Genomic DNA, 19,658 nt, shown 5'->3' with positions numbered 1-19,658 from the left:
ATGTAGATTACAGTAACGTTTTTATTTTTAAAAAACTAGCATTTTTGGCCAAGTTATGACCATTTTTGTATTTATGCAAATGAGGCTTGCAAAAGTACAACTGGGCGTGTTGAAAAGTAAAAGTACAACTGGGCGTGTATTATGTGCGTACATCGGGGCGTGTTTACTACTTTTACTAGCTGGGCGTTCTGATGAGAAGTATCATCCACTTCTCTTCAGACCGCCCAGCTTCTGGCAGTGCAGACACAGCCGTGTTCTCCAGAGATCATGCTGTGTCGTCACTCACAGGTCCTGCATCGTGTCAGACGAGCGAGGACACATCGGCACCAGAGGCTACAGATTATTCTGCAGCAGCATCGGCGTTTGCAGGTAAATCGATGTAGCTACTTACCTGCAAATGCTGATGCTGCTGCAGAATCAACTGTAGCCTCTGGTGCCGACACGATGCAGGACCTGTGAGTGACGTCACAGATCTGCACTGCCAGAAGCTGGGCGTTGTGAAGAGAAGTGGATGATACTTCTATACACAACGCCCAGCTAGTAAAAGTAGTAAACACGCCCCGATGTACGCACATAATACACGCCCAGTTGTACTTTTACTTTTCAACACGCCCAGTTGTACTTTTGCAAGCCTCATTTGCATAAATACGAAAATGGTCATAACTTGGCCAAAAATGCTCGTTTTTTAAAAATAAAAACGTTACTGTAATCTACATTGCAGCGCCTATCTGCTGCAATAGCAGATAGGGGCTGCAAAATCTGGTGACAGAGCCTCTTTAAACCTTTTTAATAAAACTAAAATTATATACATTGCCTTTTAATACTGTTATAGGGACCAGCTCATCTGTGAGATTACTATTGAGCTTGTTTATGGAGCGACTAGAGTCATAATGTTATTGTTAGGAAAACGCCTGTTCCCTTAAGATCACCTTGACTACTGTTCTAGCTTCTGGGTTGTTCTGGTTTTACTTTGAGCCTATCTCTTTTCTCTGTACTTCTGTCTATCAGGTGTAGGGTTAGTATGTATACCTGGTTTTCTCCACCTGTTATTTGCTTGTGATTTTCCTGTCTGCATGTGTTTTGATCAAGCTACTTACCTACGTCCTTTACCTCTGGACTTCTAGAAATTGACCTCGACATGTATTTGGTTTACCTTTGTTGACCGATTTAAATTATCTGCTCCCGGCTGGTTCTGACCTCTGCTTTACCTGATATCCACTTGCTTACTGTTTTGGATGTTCTGTTAACCCTCTGGCTGTCTGGTTCCTGTTCAGGTTTGCCTGCATTGCACCTCTTATCTAACACTGAACTCTGCTAAGACACCTGGGTTCTATGCAGCAAAAAACATTTTGCCTTGCGGTTGGCTCTGGCGAAGACCTTAGAGTAGCCTTAGACCCTGTCAATCAGAGTTGTGATGGATTTGAGGTTGCAGATTTATTTGTATGCTTTCTCCCAGCAGTTTCCAGCAGCATTTGGGGAATTGCTCAACTTGCGATTCCATAACACAGTCTCCAGCAGCCTTTGGGAAATTGCTCAACTTGCAATTCTATAACAGTTATCCTGTATATTTGCAGATTGTTTGGTTTGATTAATGAGCTAAGGGACTCAGGACCCCAGCTCCTTTGATATAAAACACGACAAATGTCTTCTTCATACATATCATCTTAAACAACTTTTTAACTGTTACCATAGATACCGTCACACTGTCACCCATGAAGCAAATGCATATGGAACTCCCACAATTGAATTTATTTATTAGTGCTAAGTGTGAATTCTCTTTAGGAATTAAAAAATGTGGACACAGTAGTATGAATTTCTTGGAATTTCCATAAGAAAGATAACTGTGTCTCCTGTGTCTCATTTAGGTGGCTAAGCTGTAAGGGCCCTTTTACACCGGCCAATTATCAGGCAAACGAGCATTCCCTGAGTGCTCACTCCCGATAATTGCACTGTGTAAAAAGGGCAACGAACAGCCGATGAACGAGGTTCTGTAGTAGCATCACTTACGAAATTTAGTGCAGATATATTATCAGACTATGCTGCTCTATATAATGGCAGCATAGTATGGGGACAGGTCCGCTCTTCTAGTAGCCAAAATGGCAAAAAAAAAAATATTGTGCCGTTTCGCTAATAGGAGCTGCCAAAAAAATATACTAAACTCTTATTCATGAGTCTGGTATATACATGAATGGAGTTCTCCCTCTCCGCCTCTCCCACCATGTTGTCAGGGATTAGTAGCTGGCTGATGTGTATCTGCATACACAGCAGCACGTTAATTACTGTGAGGAGGGCGAGGCGAAGTGGGGACTCCCAACATGAATACACTGGACTCATAACTATGATTCTTTGATCGATCCTATTACCCAAACTTTTTCTAATAGGAGAGCAGACCTGTCATGCATTACGTTATACAAGGGCAGCATAATCTGATGACAGATCCACTTCAAAACCATTTTTCTAGAAGGGATAATAGTGGACCAGTTTTCCTCACTAACACCTCCAAAAATGTCCATTCTCCAACCCTTGAAATCACATTATAATATGTTATGTGGCAAACTGTAAGATCTAATTTTTACATTTATGAGAATAAGCAGGTGCATTAAAGTAAGCTCACATGCTCTAAAGAATTCTCAAATATGTCCAGAACTAGAAACTCAATTTACATGTTAAAATAAGAACTTTATTATGTACTTTTGCTATATTAATGTAACCATATGTTTCAAAAGAATAAAGCCGTAATGAGATTTTGTTCTCATACTTCAAGTGATGCATTCTGTATTCTGTATGGGATTTTAATGCATGACAATAAGGTGGCTTTTCCTGGTGCTGGACAAGTTTTTCTTATTCTATCAAGTGTTGCATACCTTTAAATATTGCAGGACATGAATCCAGGATGAAAGATATCAGGATTTCAGCTCACGAGAGGCACATATATTCTTCACCATGCCCTCACTTGGCAGTGCTGTGTTGCACTGGTCTATATGGACTCTAATAGAGATTGTAGACCTCATCACTACTCACCACATTTTCTAGCCATGCGGTGTAGTTCATAGATTTCAGACCCAGTTATCAAAGTTTATTTGGATACATAATCCCTACACAACCTACAGTGGTTAATTTAAGGGATGAACAACAAGGAGTGTTTGTTATTTTTTAAGGCTTTATTAATAATTTTAATATTAAAGAAAACACAATAGGTATCAATTTCCCACAAACAAGAATTTACAATGATACAGTGGTACAATAGCCACCTTTTATACTGCTGAAGGTCTACCAGAGAGAACTAAACACAGGGGACAACTAACCATTATAACTCTAATGGATAGCTGAGCCATATAGGCAAGTTCCATCCTACCAATGGCAGTAAGATAGACAGCAGCACGCATACCACATCCATGCCTAACACACACATAAAGAAGAGATCCTACATAAAGTCCCCCGATAGGGCCAAAAACATCCTATCACTTTTTAATACAAATGTGGTACATCCAAGATACACTATAGCACGGTAAAGAATTCAATAGCTGCGTCTTTCAGTTCCACTTCGCATGGCCAGATCTTGTAATAGTAATAGTAGGAAAATTCTGGGATTTCCAAGACATAACAATGATTTTCCAGGCAAAGAAAAGCATGAATCTGAAGAATAACCTATCATAAAAAGCCTTGCATGACATACGGTAATCTAGAATTCCCGAAAAGCAAACCTGTGGCATTAGTATTCTGGGGAAATTGTTGTGTGTGCTTAGAAATAGAAGAATTTTTAACCAGAAGGGGACAATTTTCGGGCATGACCATATAGAATGAATAAATGTTCCAGTAGTCGCCTGGCACCTGAAGCAGAGGTCTGGTGTGGAGACCCCAATTCGTTGTAACCTAATAGGTGTAGAGAATATTCTATATAAGAATTTTGTCTAAATCAACAAATCACGGGGAACTCCCCACTAATGAGAAGCATGAGTCCTCAACCACCTTCCAATCCTCCATGGACAGCACGAGGATTATAGCCACCCATTTTGCATATGTTTGCACTCTATGATTTGAAAAAAGTGCATATGCTTGTGTCAGAGGCTTAGACAGGTCTAAAGCTCCAAGAAGATCCTCATGTTTTGAAAAGGAGAGAGGAAAATGTGGTATTCTAAACTGTGTCGGAAGGGCATGTCTAAGGTCTAAGTTGGAAGTATTGAAAAATAGCATTTTGTGGAACTCCATGCATGTCTGTGAACTCCGCAAAAGAGGGAAACCCATTACTATAAGGTAATGCATGTATTAGATACTTCACTCCCAGATTCGCCCAGAAGCCCGCACTCGAATGGTCACAGATATGTTGCAAATGATTATAAAAACTAAAGCAGGGTTCGGGAAGAGAAAATAGGCCCGCTAACAACAGTCTTTATGCTACTTTAGCCATGGCTTTCAGATGGATAAGCACTATCTGTCAAACTCTCATATGACCTCATTAGAGCCCCTGCTAGAGCAGTAGCTGCATTACTTAGATCAATATTAATCCTCCAGTGAGCATATAGCAGCTCAGAGGCCAGAAAATAGAGATGCATGTTGGGCGCCACTAAACCACCATAATGTTTAGAGGCCTGTAAACAGTGGCGTAACTACGGCTATAGCAGCCGTAGCGGCTGCTACGGGGGCCGCGGCATGGGGGGGCCGTGTCGCCCGCCGGCACGGGCCCCCACCATGGCCGGAGGCTCCGCTAGCAGCCGCTATGGCTGCTACAGCGGGACACCACTGAACACTACTATCTCCCCGCTCTGCCATTAAACAAAAGACATGTATCCCCTATCCACAGGACAGGGGATACATGTGTGATCGCTGGCAGCGATAGGGAGAACGGGGGACCGAAAGTCCCCTGAAGTTCTCCATCACAAACTTCGGACTTCCGGGGTCTGTGTCGGCAGCTCCGTAGAAATGAATGGAGCGCCGGTCGCGCTTGTGCGCATGCGTGACCAGCGCTCCTTTCATTTTTAGTGAGCTGCGCAGATGCCGGAAGTCAGAGGTTAGTCATGGAGAACTTGGGGGACCCGTTCTCCGTATCACTGCCAGCGATCACACATGTATCCCCTATCCCGTGGATAGGGGATGCATGTCTTTTGTCGGACACGCTGTAGGTCGCATTTTTTTGGGAGGGGGGACGCTGTATGGCGTTCCCTACAGGGGGGGCTGTATGGCGTTCCCCACAGAGGGGGGCGCTTTATGGCGTTCCCTACAGGGGGGCGCTGTATGGCGTTCCCTACAGGGGGGGCGCTGTGTGGCGTTCCCTACAGGGGGGGCGCTGTATGGCGTTCCTTACAGGGGGGGGCGCTGTATGGCGTTCCCTACAGGGATGGGCTCTGTATGGCGTTCCCTACAGGGGGGCGCTGTATGGCGTTCCCTACAGGGGGGGCTCTGTATGGCGTTCTCTACAGGGGGGGGGCTCTGCATGGCGTTCTCTACAGGGGGGCTCTGTATGGTGTTCTCTACAGGGGGCGGCTCTGTATGGCGTTACCTACAGGGGGGCTGTATGGCGTTCTCTGTAGATAACGCCATACAGCCCCCTGTAGAGAACGCCATACAGCCCCCCCTGTAGGGAACGCCATACAGCCCCCCCTGTAGGGAACGCCATACAGCCCCCCCTGTAGGGAACGCCATACAGCCCCCCCTGTAGGGAACGCCATACAGACCCCCCCTGTAGAGAACGCCATACAGAACCCCCTGTAGGGAACGCCATACAGACCCCCCTGTAGAGAACACCATACAGACCCCCCCCTGTAGATAACGCCATACAGCCCCCTCTGTAGATAACGCCATAGAGCCCCCCCTGTAGGAAACGCCATACAGCCTCCCCTGTAGATAACGCCATACAGCCCCCTTTGTAGATAGCGCCATACAGCCCCCTGTAGATAATGCCATACAGCCTCCCCTGTAGATAGCGCCATACATCCCCCTCTGTAGATAACGCCATACGTCCCCCTTTGTAGATAACGCCATACAGACTCCCCTGTAGATAACGCCATACAGCCCCCTCTGTAGATATCTACAAAGGTGGCTGTATGGCATTATCTACAAAGGGGACTGTATGGCGCTATCTACAGAGGGGGCTGTATGGAGTTATCTACAGGGGGCTGTATGGCGCTATCTACAAAGGGGGATGTATGGCGTTATCTACAGGGGGGCTGTATGGCGTTATCTACAGGGGGGGCTGTAAAAAAGGCACTATCTACAAGGGGGGGTTGTGTGACACCCAGGAGAGGGGGGCCCCAGTCAAAAGTTTGCTATGGGGCCCAGTCTATCCTAGTTACGCCCCTGCCTGTAAAAGTAGGCAAACTAAATTGTGGTGATCTACCCTGCCAATAAAAATATAGAAGGAGGCTGCCCTAAAGCCTGAAGTATTTTTAAAGGATCATTATAAGGGAAACATGAAATAAATAGTGACATTTGGGTAGATGAATCATTTTGAATAAGTTGATACAACCTATGAGTGTAAATTATAGATGGTGCCATGATTTAGGTTGCATTTCAGTAGAGGCCAGAAAATATTCGAGATTGAGATTGAGGAAATGATGGATATTTAACAACAAGATAACGGGGGAATGAAGCTGATTTGAACCAATTTACCCTCAAACCTGAAAAGGAACCACATTTTTAAAATAAAGCAGGTAGAGAAGTCAGGGAAAGACCATCATCAGCCAATAACACTAGAGTGGCATCATCATATATGGTGATCTTTTCAACTAGGTCACCTCTAAGTAGTCAATTAATGATTCATGAGTGTGGTATTGCCATTGACAGTGGCTTAGTGGCAAGAGCTAACAGGACTGAGAAGAAGAAGGGACAGTCCTGTATTGTGCCTATTCCTAAGAAAAGGCTCTCAGAGATATCTAAATTAGTTCTAATCCTTGATCTAAGGATATCATATAGGAGACACATCTACTTTATAAAGTGAAGACCAAAGTTTAGTTGAGAAGGGAGCTCCCATACATATGGCAACTCCATAGAATCAGAGGCCTTACATGTTTCAAGGTAATGAACAAAAGTTTTCAGCACACAATGTTGTAGTTTGAAGAAATCTTGTTTTTATTATAAATATGCCAATGACTTAGTGCGACGTTTCGGTCATTATGACCTTCATCAGGCACTGAGTTGATCGGGCAGTGGGTTTATCCTGAATTTGGCGCTTGTGTTTCTAATTGCGGCTTGCCGCTAGTAATGGCGCAGTAAAGCAGTAATCCAGGTGATCGCTTACCCCAGACTGCAGCTATATTCAAATTAAAATGCTGAATATTTATATCAGTTGCCTTTCTTGGCATGAAGCTAGTCTTATCAGGGCATATAAGGGAAGAGATTATAGTATTTAGACTTATTGCAAGTTTTTGAAATGTTATAATTTAAAAGGGAAATGCGGTGATAAGAAACTGGAGTGAGAGTGTCCTCCTTCAGCTTCAATAAAACAACAATAATGGTCTCGTGCATAGAGTTGAGTAATGAGCACCTGTAAAATAAATCCTCAAAAAGTTCTTGTAGACACAGGTCTACAGAATCACAATTAACCTTATATCAATCTCCCACAAGCGCATGTGAGACTGGCGTCTTCCGAAACTGTAAATACTGAATGGCCTCTTCTATATCCTTATTGGTGATAGGGGCATCTAGAGAGGAGGCTTCGTCATTCGACAATTTCCAAAAAGAAATGCAGCGGATTCAGAAGCAGTAAACTTAAAATGGTATAGTTTATGGGATTAAAGCACTAAGCCATTTGGAATTGGCTTCATATGCTAATGGCCTACCATTAATATCTCCTAATTCAAAAAACTGCAGCATCTCTAGACAGAATCTTTTTTCACATTTGTTCTTTGGCCAACAAAAAAGCTCTCTCTGAACATGTAACCATATGCGTTTATGAGAGTCTTGTTGGTTGTAAAAGCACACAGCCTATCCGCCCTGTGCGCAGCAGGGAATTCTGGCCGAAATACCGCACCAAATTGTGGAGCAGTTTTTCAGATGGAATTTCCGCTATGGAAAACTACACCTGAAAAAAAAAAAAGCTTCATACTTATGAAGCCATGGCAACGCATCCATCCGCCGTCTGCAGTCTGGCCACCTGGGATGAATTTTCATCCCATGTGACCGCTGCAGCCTGTGATTGGCAGGTTACACAAAACATTTCTGGCTGTACTCCATCTAATACACATCTACAGCAAGGAGTGATTGAGATTTTTCTTCTGTAACAATAGTTGCTGTACAGTAAGTTTAAAAGGACTGGAACTTTGAACTTTTTCTTTTAACTAGTTGCTGTGCTAATGAAGAAGGAACTTCCTCTGGATTTCCTATATTAACTATAAATGAGTAGCTAATGCAGGTTTGTTTGTTTTTTTGTCGCCTTCATTTTCTAGTCTTTGTGTCCTGTTTCATATATAAAGTTGTGTCTAATGTTCACCAGAAAGTGATTTCTGGTTTCTTTTATTGAGTAGAGTAGGTTTGGTGGTTTATAATCAATCTTAGGCTCAGTTCACATGTCGTTATGAGCACACGTTTGCAGAATACGACGACGTATACGTTTTTAAAGTTACAAAAAACGTATGCATTTGTAACGCGCTTACTTTTTTTTGTAGCATATGTCGTATACGTTTTTATACGTTTGTGTCCGTTCTTACTTTTTAAAACGTAAACTTTTTTTGTTCTTGAGCTAAATAAAACTTTGTAAAGTCAAGATTCTCCATATATGGTGACAAAAATGTACACATTTTACGTATGCAAATGTAGGGTTTAAGATTGCATACGTCGTCCATACGTCGCCGTTATCTTCAATACAAATAAACACGTATACGTGTGGTATAGGTTTTGGAAAAATACTGAAAAGCATAGTAGACTACGTTTTTCAGGACATGAAAAAAAAAAGGACAGAACATAAGCACACAAAACCTATGCACAAACTACACCATTAGGGCATCCATCCTGACCATAGAAATCAATATACACGCTATGGTACACGTTTTGACACTGTTTTTTCATGTCAAAATGTGAACGTCAGACATACAGTAAAAAACGAGATGTGAACTTAGCCTTAGTTGCTGTCCCTAGGGGCGCTCACCATTTAATTCTTCCATCACAGATACACTCATACTTTGGGAAAATTTCATGGGGAGCAAAATCAGTATATTTTCTGAGTGCGAGAAGAAACCAGAACATCCAGATCAGACCCATGCAAGCATGTGATATACATACAAATAGAAAGCAGATGTTAACCGGAGTTTGTATGTTCACCTTATGTTATTAAAGTTGCCTCTGGTATATGAGATTTAAGCAGGGCCTTAAGGTAAATTTTGCAGAGCTCCCTGCAGTCTAATATTTTGTGTGCTCTGCTTATATATGAAGCTTGTTAAACATAAAGAGAAATATCCTTTTGTGAGCCTAAAGTTTGATTAGAAGCGTGATTTATTTTATTGACATTCACCATAGCTGAAGCGTAGCCTCGTTTTATCGGTGTGTCATGGATGAGAAGATTTTATGAGGCTCCTCAGTGAGTTTTTTCAGAAGGGACCTGCTGAAAGGAGATAAAAGTTTCTATTGTACGGTTAGGTCATTGAGCCTGAGCGTTTGAAAGGGACAAGGGCAGATTAAACAACTTGCACTGTACAGATATAGTGTGGCTGACTTTTAGGGCGGGTTCACACATGGCGGATTTTCACTTAAATTCCGCTGCGGACACTCCGCAGCGTTAATCCGCAGCGGAGCCGTTTCTCCATTGACTTTCACTTTAATTTCGCAGTGTTCGTTTACACGATGCGTACAATTCCGCTGCGGAGCATAGGCTGCGGAGCGGAATGTGGTGTCCGCAGCATGCTCTGTCTGTTGCGGAGCAGTGGCGGACTGGTTGCGGACTCATGGCGGAATTTCTCCATTGACTTCAATGGAGATTCTAAGTTCCGCAATGAAGTCCGCAGCTGTCATGCACATGTTATGTGTGGTGCGGAGCGTATTGGTTTTTTAACATGACATTTCTTCATTCTGGCTGGACCTATGTATTTCTAGGTCTACAGCCAGACTGAGGAAGTCAATGGGGCTCCCGTAATGACGGGAGCGTTGCTAGGAGACGTCAGTAAATAGTCACTGTCCAGGGTGCTGAAAGAGTTAAGCGATCGGCAGTAACTGTTTCTGCACCCGGGACAGTGACTACCGATCCCAATATACATGTATCTGTAAAAAAACATATAAGTTCATACTTACCGAGAACTCCCTGTTTCTGTCTCCAGTCCGGCCTCCCAGGATGACGTTTCAGTGGAAGTGACGGCTGCAGCCAATCACAGGCCAAGCACAGGCTGCAGCGGTCACATGGACTGGCGCGTCATCCAGGGAGGTCGGGCTGGATGCCGAAGGAGGGACGCGTCATCAAGACAACGGGCGGTAAGTATGAATTTCTTTTACTTTCACTAGGGAAAGTGCTGTCCCTTCTCTCTATCCTGCACTGATAGGGAGAAGGGAAGCACTTTTCCTGCAGTCCGCAGCGGCCAGTCCGCATCAATTTTCTGCACATTTTGTGCAGATCCGCAGCCGTAATCCGCAACCCGGATTAGGTGCGGCATTGATGCGGACAGTTGCGGAGGAATTCCGCCATGTGTGGTCATGCCCTTAAATTCTGGTACAGTTCATGGACAGAACTCCTTTACAAAAAGTCCAGTTGGACCAATAGCTTTCAAAGTGTAGACCTGCTTATTCTCAGCATATTGTAATTCAGAGTATATGGTATTAAACATGTATTGTTTCCCTGTTCTGAGGAAATATATGTCTAAAATACCACCTTTTTAATATATTAGTTAATAATTTAAAAGCCTAATAATAATAATAATATGCATTATATTTTACATATTACATATTTTATGTATATACAGGGAGAGATTGTAAAAATTTATCCAAAATCTATCACCAATCAATGACCTATTGTTTAAATAATGTTTTATGTTAAAAATTACAAAAAAAAATAATTTAACTATATTTATTAAAACAAATCCTGACATATTGCAGTTTTCATATAGGCCACTGAGCCCTCACAATAGACTAACACTTCCTGTCACTTTTCAGCTTGGGCTGCGTAGACTGAGAGCAGGATGAGGAGTCATCTTATTACAATGAACAGTAACAGATCTGTTATAAAGTTGGAGGCAAATAAGACAGGATCACACCTTTGACAATAAGGACAGCTCATCCCCCTCCTGTGCAGAGACCTCTGCACATGTCACAGAGCACGCCCACAACACTCTCACATAGAAGTCAATATGTCAGCTTTTAATGACTGTTGCAGCAGATCAGGCAAGATGACTGCCCCCATAATCATGTAAAGAACATAGATTAAAAAATATATAATCAGACAAAAATAAAACAGTAAAAAAGAATATTTTACTATACAGTTAAATTAGTAAATACATTGATACATTGCCTTTAAATAGCGTCAATCATGAAAATGCGTATTTTCTCTGTCTGAAACAATCATTACAAAATACTAAGATAAATATTTTCCACACTATATGATTGACTTTATTTCATTAATTTACACTGCAGTTGGCCTAAATTGTATCTATGTCTCTCAACAAAATGGCAGCTGATAAATATTCCCTCATTGTGTCCCAAAAAGTTTATTATTTTGAAAGTTATGAGCTTTTTTCTAAATACGCAAATGAGGCTATACTAGCCAAGTGGGTGTCAACACCAGCGATTCTCCTGAGGTGGAACTACCTCACAGCCTCTGACGCTGTCCTAGCAGCATGAAGCAGCTTCACACAGTGTGAGAGACTGAAGCTGGAGGGGAGGGGGATCACTTCAAAGAGACATATCTCCGCCTGTGGACCACATAGAGCTGGTTCTGGTGACATATGAAGGATGAGATTCTAACCTTTTATATTGCACCAGGATCACAGTTCTAGCTGTGAAACAACCGGTGGTACCACCAGTTGAAAATACAGTTGGGAATGGAAGCAGTACACTATATTATCACACTGTGTTGCTGGCCTGGGAAGAGGAGAAGCTGTATGCTGATTGGACAGCGTCATACAGAAAACATTACACTGCCAAGAGTGAAAAGAAAGAGTTCCCTCCCATTTGGCAAGTATAGCCACATTAGCATATTTAGAAAAATGCACATAACTTTGCAAATAATAAGAGTTTTTGAAAAAAATTACACTGTAGTTATTAGCATCATAGCGTCTATTACATTAGTTAGGAGATAGGGAATTAATAAACTAGTGACAGATCCTCTTTAAAGAGTGTAACTCATAAATAATACATCTTTGTGAAATAAAATGTACAACATTCTAAATGACTTATTGAGTGTATAACATGCCTGCAGATAGGACAACATTTTGCTCCTAAAATTTTATAGCTAGATAGAAGCAAATAATTCACTTCTCCACTAACTTTCTACAAGGTAAATCAGACCCTGTCAGTGCAAATTTCAAGTCAAGTACTCTTCCAACTTATATAATTCAATCGTGGTTACGATCACATGTTACACTTAGCGTGGAAGAGACGGTGCGGAGGACTCCAGATGAGCTGCAGAGTCTGTATTGTAATATATTGTGTTGTGTTGTAATGTATTGTGTTATATTGCACTGTCTGTTTTTGCGGTGGAGAGGGGGGCCCATTAAATTGCAGCCCTCCTCCTCTCTCCAGCGCAAACTGCACAATACAACACAATACATTACAAACTGTGGGTTGCGTCCCCCTGGGGGGTCGTGTGAAGACCTCCGGGGATCGCGAATCACTGAGGTCCCGGTTCCATTCAATGCTGGAGCAAGAAGCTGACGGCTCCTTGCTCCAGCATTCACTGTGCCCTGAGCTGCTCAACGCAGGCAGGTGCGATGTAGCGACATCATCGCGCCTGTCTGCGCCAAATCACTCATAGCACAGACCGGAGGAGGAGAAGAATCCTCCACCCGGCGCGGGAACGGGGATAGGTAAGTAATTATGTTATTTTTCTATTATGCACATATGGGGCATTATACTGCATGGGGGGCTGATATGACAGGGGGGATTTATACTGAATGGGGGCTGATATGGGAGCATTATACTGTATGTGGGCTGATATGCGGGGGCATTATACAGAGGCGTAGCTAGGTGCTCCAGCACCCGAGGCAAAGATTCAGTTTGGCGCCCCCCCCAACCTCTTTCCCGACATCTCCTTCCCCCTCGCCGTGTTTGTTTTCTCTACCAATCAATGACATGTCATTTCTTTTCCACATTTCTTTTTATGTAACTCGAGGATAAAAACATTTGTACATTTTACAAGCAATATAGTTCTATACACAACACCAGAACCAAGCTCAGTGCATAAATACAGCACCAGCACAAATACAGCTCAATTTAGTGCAACCCCTGTTGTATAGATATGTACGGCGTAAAACTACAGCTCCCAGCATGGCCCGAACAATGGTAAGAATATGCTGGGAGATGCTGTTTCACAAAAAATAAATCATATTATAATCATACCACCCATCATCTCACTGCAGATCATACAGTGACTACAGTACTGATTAGAGGCAGAATAAACATTTACATTAAGTGACTCACCGGTAACGTCTCAGATTCTACTTTTTCTCCATCCGGCCCAGACCTCTGTGATGACTTCTCCCAGTCACAGACCATTTCTGCAGTTTGCCGCTCAGATGTCTTCAGCTTCTCACTTTTCCAACATTTCTACACCTATAAATAAAGATAAAGTTCACATTATACCGCACAGTATGCCCTAAATATAATAGCGCCATACACTGCACCTCTAATTATAATAGCACCATACACTGTGCCTCACACACACACACACACACACACACAGACACACCGTGCCCCCTGTAGATAATGCCTGCCATACAGCCCCCTGTAGATAGTGCCCCCCATAGATAGTGCCCCCATATAGCCCACCCCTGTATATAGTGTCCCACAAATAGCTCCCCCTATAGTGCTCCACAGATAGCCCACCCCTGTATATAGCCCCCCTGTAGAAATAGCCCACCCCTGTATATAGTGCTCAACATATAGTCCACCCCTGTATATATTGCTACACATATAGTCCAATCCTGTATATAGTGCTCCACAGATAGCCCACCCCTGTATATAGCCCCCTGTAGATATAGCCCACCCCTGTATATAGTGCTCCATAGATAGCCCACCCCAGTATATAGCCCCCCTGTAGATATAGCCCACCCCTGTATATAGTGCTCCATAGATAGCCCACCCCAGTATATAGCCCCCTGTAGATAAAACCCCCCTGTAGATAAAGCCCCCCCCATAGATAAAGCCACCCCCGTAGATAAACCCCCCTGTAGATAAAGCCCCCCCATAGATAAAGCACTCCACCCCATAGATAAAGCCCCCCTTGTAGATAAAGCCCCCCTGTAGATAAAGCCCCCCCATAGATAAAGCCCCCCTTGTAGATAAAGCCCCCCATAGATAAAGCCCCCCCTGTAGATAAAGCCCCCCATAGATAAAGCCCCCCCCTGTAGATAATGCCACACACTTTTTTATTATAATAAAATAACAAACTACTCAAACTCACCTAAATCACGCCCCCCTGCCGGCTGGCAGCAATGGGGACCCGCTCTCTTCTGCGCAGGTCTCCATGGGGATGAACGAAGTGTCTATGAAAGGCACGGATTGACTGGGCAGGATGACTTTCCCTGTCAGTCAGCACCTTTCATCGACGGAAGCATGATACCGCTTCTCTCATGGAAAAGAGCTGAATGGCTGGGCACGGAGCGTACCCGGCCATTCATTGCTTCTAATTGTACCTGTGTCCTATAGACACAGGTACAATTATAGTGCAGGAGCAGGTGGCACTGGCACCCCCCCTCTAAGTTGCGCCCAGGGCACATGCCCCGCCTGCCCCCCCATGCTACGCCCTGCATTATACTTTATGGGGCGCTAATATGGGGGCATTATACTGTATGGGGAGCTGATATGGGGAGCTTATATTGGGGGCATTATACTATATGGGGAGATGATATGGAGGGACATTATACTGTATGGGGAGCTAATGTGGGCGGCATTATACTGTATGGGGGCTGATATGGGGGGCATTATACTGTGGGAGCTGATATGGGGCGCATTATACGATATGGGGCAGATATGGGGGCATTATACTGTATGGGGCAGTTATGGGAGCATTATACTATGGGGGCTGTTGGGCAAGGCGTCTGGGCATAGGAGCGCGCTGGTGATGGTGGTGTTGGGGAGGAGTAGGGGGGCTCAAGATTAATTCTTGCACCCGGGCCCATGAGCCTTTAGCTACACCCCTGAACATAAGTCATACAGTGGTAATGATAATAACATTAGTTAGAAACAGTAATTGATTACCATATGTAAGCATATAGGGTAATGTAGATATAAAATATGCGTTTATTATGTATGTGTAAAGGATCTGCCAGGCACAACTTCTGTGTATACGCCCATAGGTAATCAGTCTGCACCTGAGTCTATGTCTCTGAGACTGACTCCATCTTCCACCACTCAGGATGGCAGGCTTAGGAGTGGGAGAACCTATCGCAGCCTGGCCAGACGGAGCTAGCTCCCGCCCTCTGAGAGTAACTATGATATTGGCAACCGCGAACTCTTAGCCATTAAATGGGCATTTCAAGAGTGGTGAACGAACCGAGTCAAACCAGGAGTGCACGAGGTACCAAACGCAGAGCAAGAGAGTAGTCAGTAAGCCAGGGTCAGTATGGAGCAGGATCAAATAGTTAGAAGCTGTAGCTGGGCCAGGAAACCACACGAGAAGAATCACAAGCAAAGGAGGAACAGGAAAGGCAGGTATAAATAGACAGAGGGCGGGAGCTAGCTCCGTCTGGCCAGGCTGCGATAGGTTCTCCCACTCCTAAGCCTGCCATCCTGAGTGGTGGAAGAAGGAGTCAGTTTCAGAAACATAGACTCAGGTGCAGACTGATTACCTATGGGCGTATACACAGAAGTTGTGCCTGACAGATCCTTTACAGTATGATTTAAAAACAACATGGTACAACAGACAATATAAAAAGATAAAAACTAACAAAAAGCTGGTGCATTACATTAACCTTTGTCTGGTTTATAGTACTCAGTTAGGGTCGATTGTCAGTTTTGTATATGAATTTTGAGTATTGAGCCACGTTCAATTATATTTTGTATCATATATATATATATATATATATATATATATATATATTACTAATATATATCACCTCATTTACCACCTTTGTATAAACAAATCAATATCCTGTCATGTAAAATGATTTAGCTTACATTAAAATCTCATAAAATATTTTGAAATTAAGCTGTAGAATTTAAAAAATTCGATCTCTATAGATATTTCTCGATTGAATGACCCCAGTAAAAAAATTGTATTTATCTCTGGAACAAAAATATATGACATTTATGGCATTTGCTTTTAAGCCATGATAAAATGGGTCTAAGTAAATGTTACCGAAAGTCCATCTTCTTGGTGACCAGGGACTTCTCTCTCTAGGAGTAATGGACATACTTGTTCCTATATATCTATGTACATATGGCTGTTTACATTGTCATTTAAAAAAATGACAAACCCATCACAGGCTTACAAATTCAGGACATGGGAAGTTTATTTCTATTACAGCAAGAAAAGAAGTAAAAAATGTTCCACCAGTGAGGAAAATATGATTAGCAGGTATTTATTACACATATATTGAGCCAAAGGAGGCTCAGAAAAAAAGAGGGAGCTTGAAGTTCCTCTTAAATATACACTGAGTATCTCTTGCAATGTACCAAAAGTGTATTTGAGTTAACTAGAAAGATCCATTTTAGTGGTGTGACAGAGTTGTAGGCAATGCACGTTTGTGGCAGTTGTATGATAAATTATTTCCTGCAAAACTAAGATAAAAAGCATTGCAAATCTGCCATTTAAACATTGTTAGAATTTCAGTATAAACTTGTCTATATAAGTGAGATCTAAAGGTGGGAAACTTTATACAGTATATATTTTTTTATTTGTAGCCATTAAGATCTAATAAAAGCCAGTTTTTTCACATATTATATAGTATACTTTCTCACCCTATAACATTGTCTGTGAATGAAACAGATTCAGCCCTTTAAAACCAGATACATGGTCTATGGCTTCATTGTGCATTGTAATTAATTCAAGGGTGCATCACAAGCATTGAAATAGCTGCCGCGACTCCATAAACCATGACTCCATGTCTCTTGTGCTTGGACTAATGGTAACCCTTAGGCCCCATGCTCACTTCAGTTTTTTCCTTCAGGGTGCTATCCGTTTTTGTCACTGATAGCACCCTGAACCCATTCATTTCAATGGGGCCATGCACACTTCAGTTTTTTTGACGGTCCGTTGCTCCGTTCCGATCCAAAGTAGAGCATGTCCTACTTTGGTCCGAGAATCCGTGACCGTGAGGCCCATGCAAGTCAATGGGGCCGTCAAAAAAACTGAAGGCACACGGAAGGCATTTGTGTGCCGTCCGTTTGTGACGGAGCCGTTGCCTAGCAACCGCCGGGCGGGCAGAAAAACATTACAAAAATATTACACTAATCGGCAGCCACTTGTCTCTATCAATCACTGATAGAGAAAAGAGACTGCTGATTAAAAATAAAATAAAAAGCATTTCATACGTACCCGGTCGTTGTCTTGGTGACGAGTCCCTCTTCTTCCTCCAGTCCGACCTTCTTTTCTGACGCGGCAGCCTGTGATTGGCTGCAGAGGCCGCGGCAGCCTGTGATTGGCTGCAGAGGCCGCTGCAGCCTGTGATTGGCTGCAGAGGCGGTCACGTGGGATGAAGCGTCATCCCTGGAGGCCGGCCTTCTGACGTCATCCTGACGTGCGTGACCGCCGCTGCAGCCAATCACAGGCTGACATGGATGAAACGTCATCGCTGGAGGCCGGACAGGAGGAATGTAAGTATGAACTTATTATTATTTTTTTTTTTTATTACATTAAAATTGTATTTTCCGCGCGCCGAGCATGGTACTGTCAAGGTTGCTGAAAGAGTTACCTCCGATCAGTGCAGCCCATTAACTCTTTCAGCACCCTGGACAGTACCATGCTCGGCGCACGGAAACGGAAACACGGAGTGCACACGGGAGTGCACAAAACGGTCACACGGATCCGTCACAAACGGCCGTGAAAACTGTGGCGGTAGTGTGCATGAGGCCTTATCCCTTTTACTATTTATTATGCTAAAGAAAGAATTGTCAATGTCCCATGAGGAATTCAGACAGATGAGCATAGTGTTGTATACAAAGCCTGCTACATGGAGAAGCATCTGTACGTGGTTGACAAACAAAAAAAAAATGTTGTAGCCATGTTATGTAAATAAAGGTGGATTTTCTGTGGTAACGCTTGTGCTTTAATACTCTAATAGAGGACATACTGCAAGTTGATTATTGTAATCCTACTGAGTTATCTCATCAGCGAGTGGATTAAGGGAGTTCTTTCTGCTTGAGGGGTCTGAATAAACATTTTCATTTACTCCTGCTGTGTCATTGACAAATAGAGCCTTTATCAGTGGATGTTTAGAGGCAGAAAGTAAACAAAACTGTGGAAAACTACCAGCCATGACGCTTTTTATATAATTCAAGTCAACGTGTAGTCAAACTTTTTCAAAGACTGCATCTTTTTAGTTTTAGGTTTTATTGCTTTATTTTTATTATATTATTCAATGTTGAAAAAAATTAAACAAATGTAATACTTTGTTCTTATGTTATAACCTAATGATTATAATAATTATTATCATTATTTAGCATGGTTTCGTCATTTATAATATACAAATAATAATAAATAATAATTTATATATATCAAAATACAATGCAGACTAATTTATGCTATAAAGCACTGTAAAACTATATATTTTTTATTACATTACTAAAAATAATCTCATTTACTGCATTGTAATGGCCGGCAGCTGCCATTTTACCGATTTGTGCATCACAATCTCAACATTTTTTAATTTAGCTGCATTCGAAACTTTTGGGAAATCCGGATCAAATACAATTTGTTTAAAATGAATAAGCTTATTTTTTGTTTGACTACATGTTTTTTTTTTTTATACTGCTATTCTTGTAATTTATGTTTTTAGCAAAGTTATTCATGGGTGGGATCTTGATCACTCGTAATTTTGTTTTCTTTCAGTGTTTTACATCACCTTGAGATGAGTTTTATTAAAAGCATTCTCCTGCAGGTGAACGTGTCTATATGCAAGAACGAGTTAATTTCCATAACTCACAAGCATGTGATGAACTAGGTTTAGGATTTATAATTCTTTGTATCCTCTATGCAAAAGATAGCCAGAGAAGGGAATAACAGAAGGATACTAGTTGCAAAATAAGGAAAAGTTAACAAGTTAATGGTGGAGTTTTGAAAAGACTAGAAAGACAATTTATTCATTGGCTAGCGGAGAGTGTTGTCATAATCTACTGACATTTGGGCCAAACGCCATATTTATGCATTCCCTTCGCCACTTTTTATCAAAAAACAAATGTGTTGTAAACAGGCGGGGGTTTGTTACAAGCACAACTCATTTACTGACGTTCCCCGACACTTTTCTACTCAGAAAACTGGAGGAGAACACCAGGTCTGACCTGGGATGGTATTCAGCCCACTCCAGGTTCCATTAATAGAAAACAAGTGCTCATCACTGGATGGGCTTCCTATGATCTCAGCAGCTGGAGTT

General features: G+C 42.4%; 1 protein-coding gene across 8 annotated transcripts in view; it reads left to right on the top strand.

The window, feature by feature from the left end:
- Positions 1–19,658, top strand: part of TENM2 (teneurin transmembrane protein 2) — a 2,339,501-nt gene that overhangs the window by 1,008,855 nt on the left and 1,310,988 nt on the right. The window lies entirely within an intron of this gene.

This window comes from Rhinoderma darwinii, chromosome 3 (genome assembly GCF_050947455.1).
Source record: "Rhinoderma darwinii isolate aRhiDar2 chromosome 3, aRhiDar2.hap1, whole genome shotgun sequence".
Taxonomy (NCBI): Eukaryota; Metazoa; Chordata; class Amphibia; order Anura; family Rhinodermatidae; genus Rhinoderma; species Rhinoderma darwinii.
The sequence above is the reverse complement of the archived record's forward strand: the minus strand, read 5'-3'. Positions and strand labels throughout refer to the sequence as shown.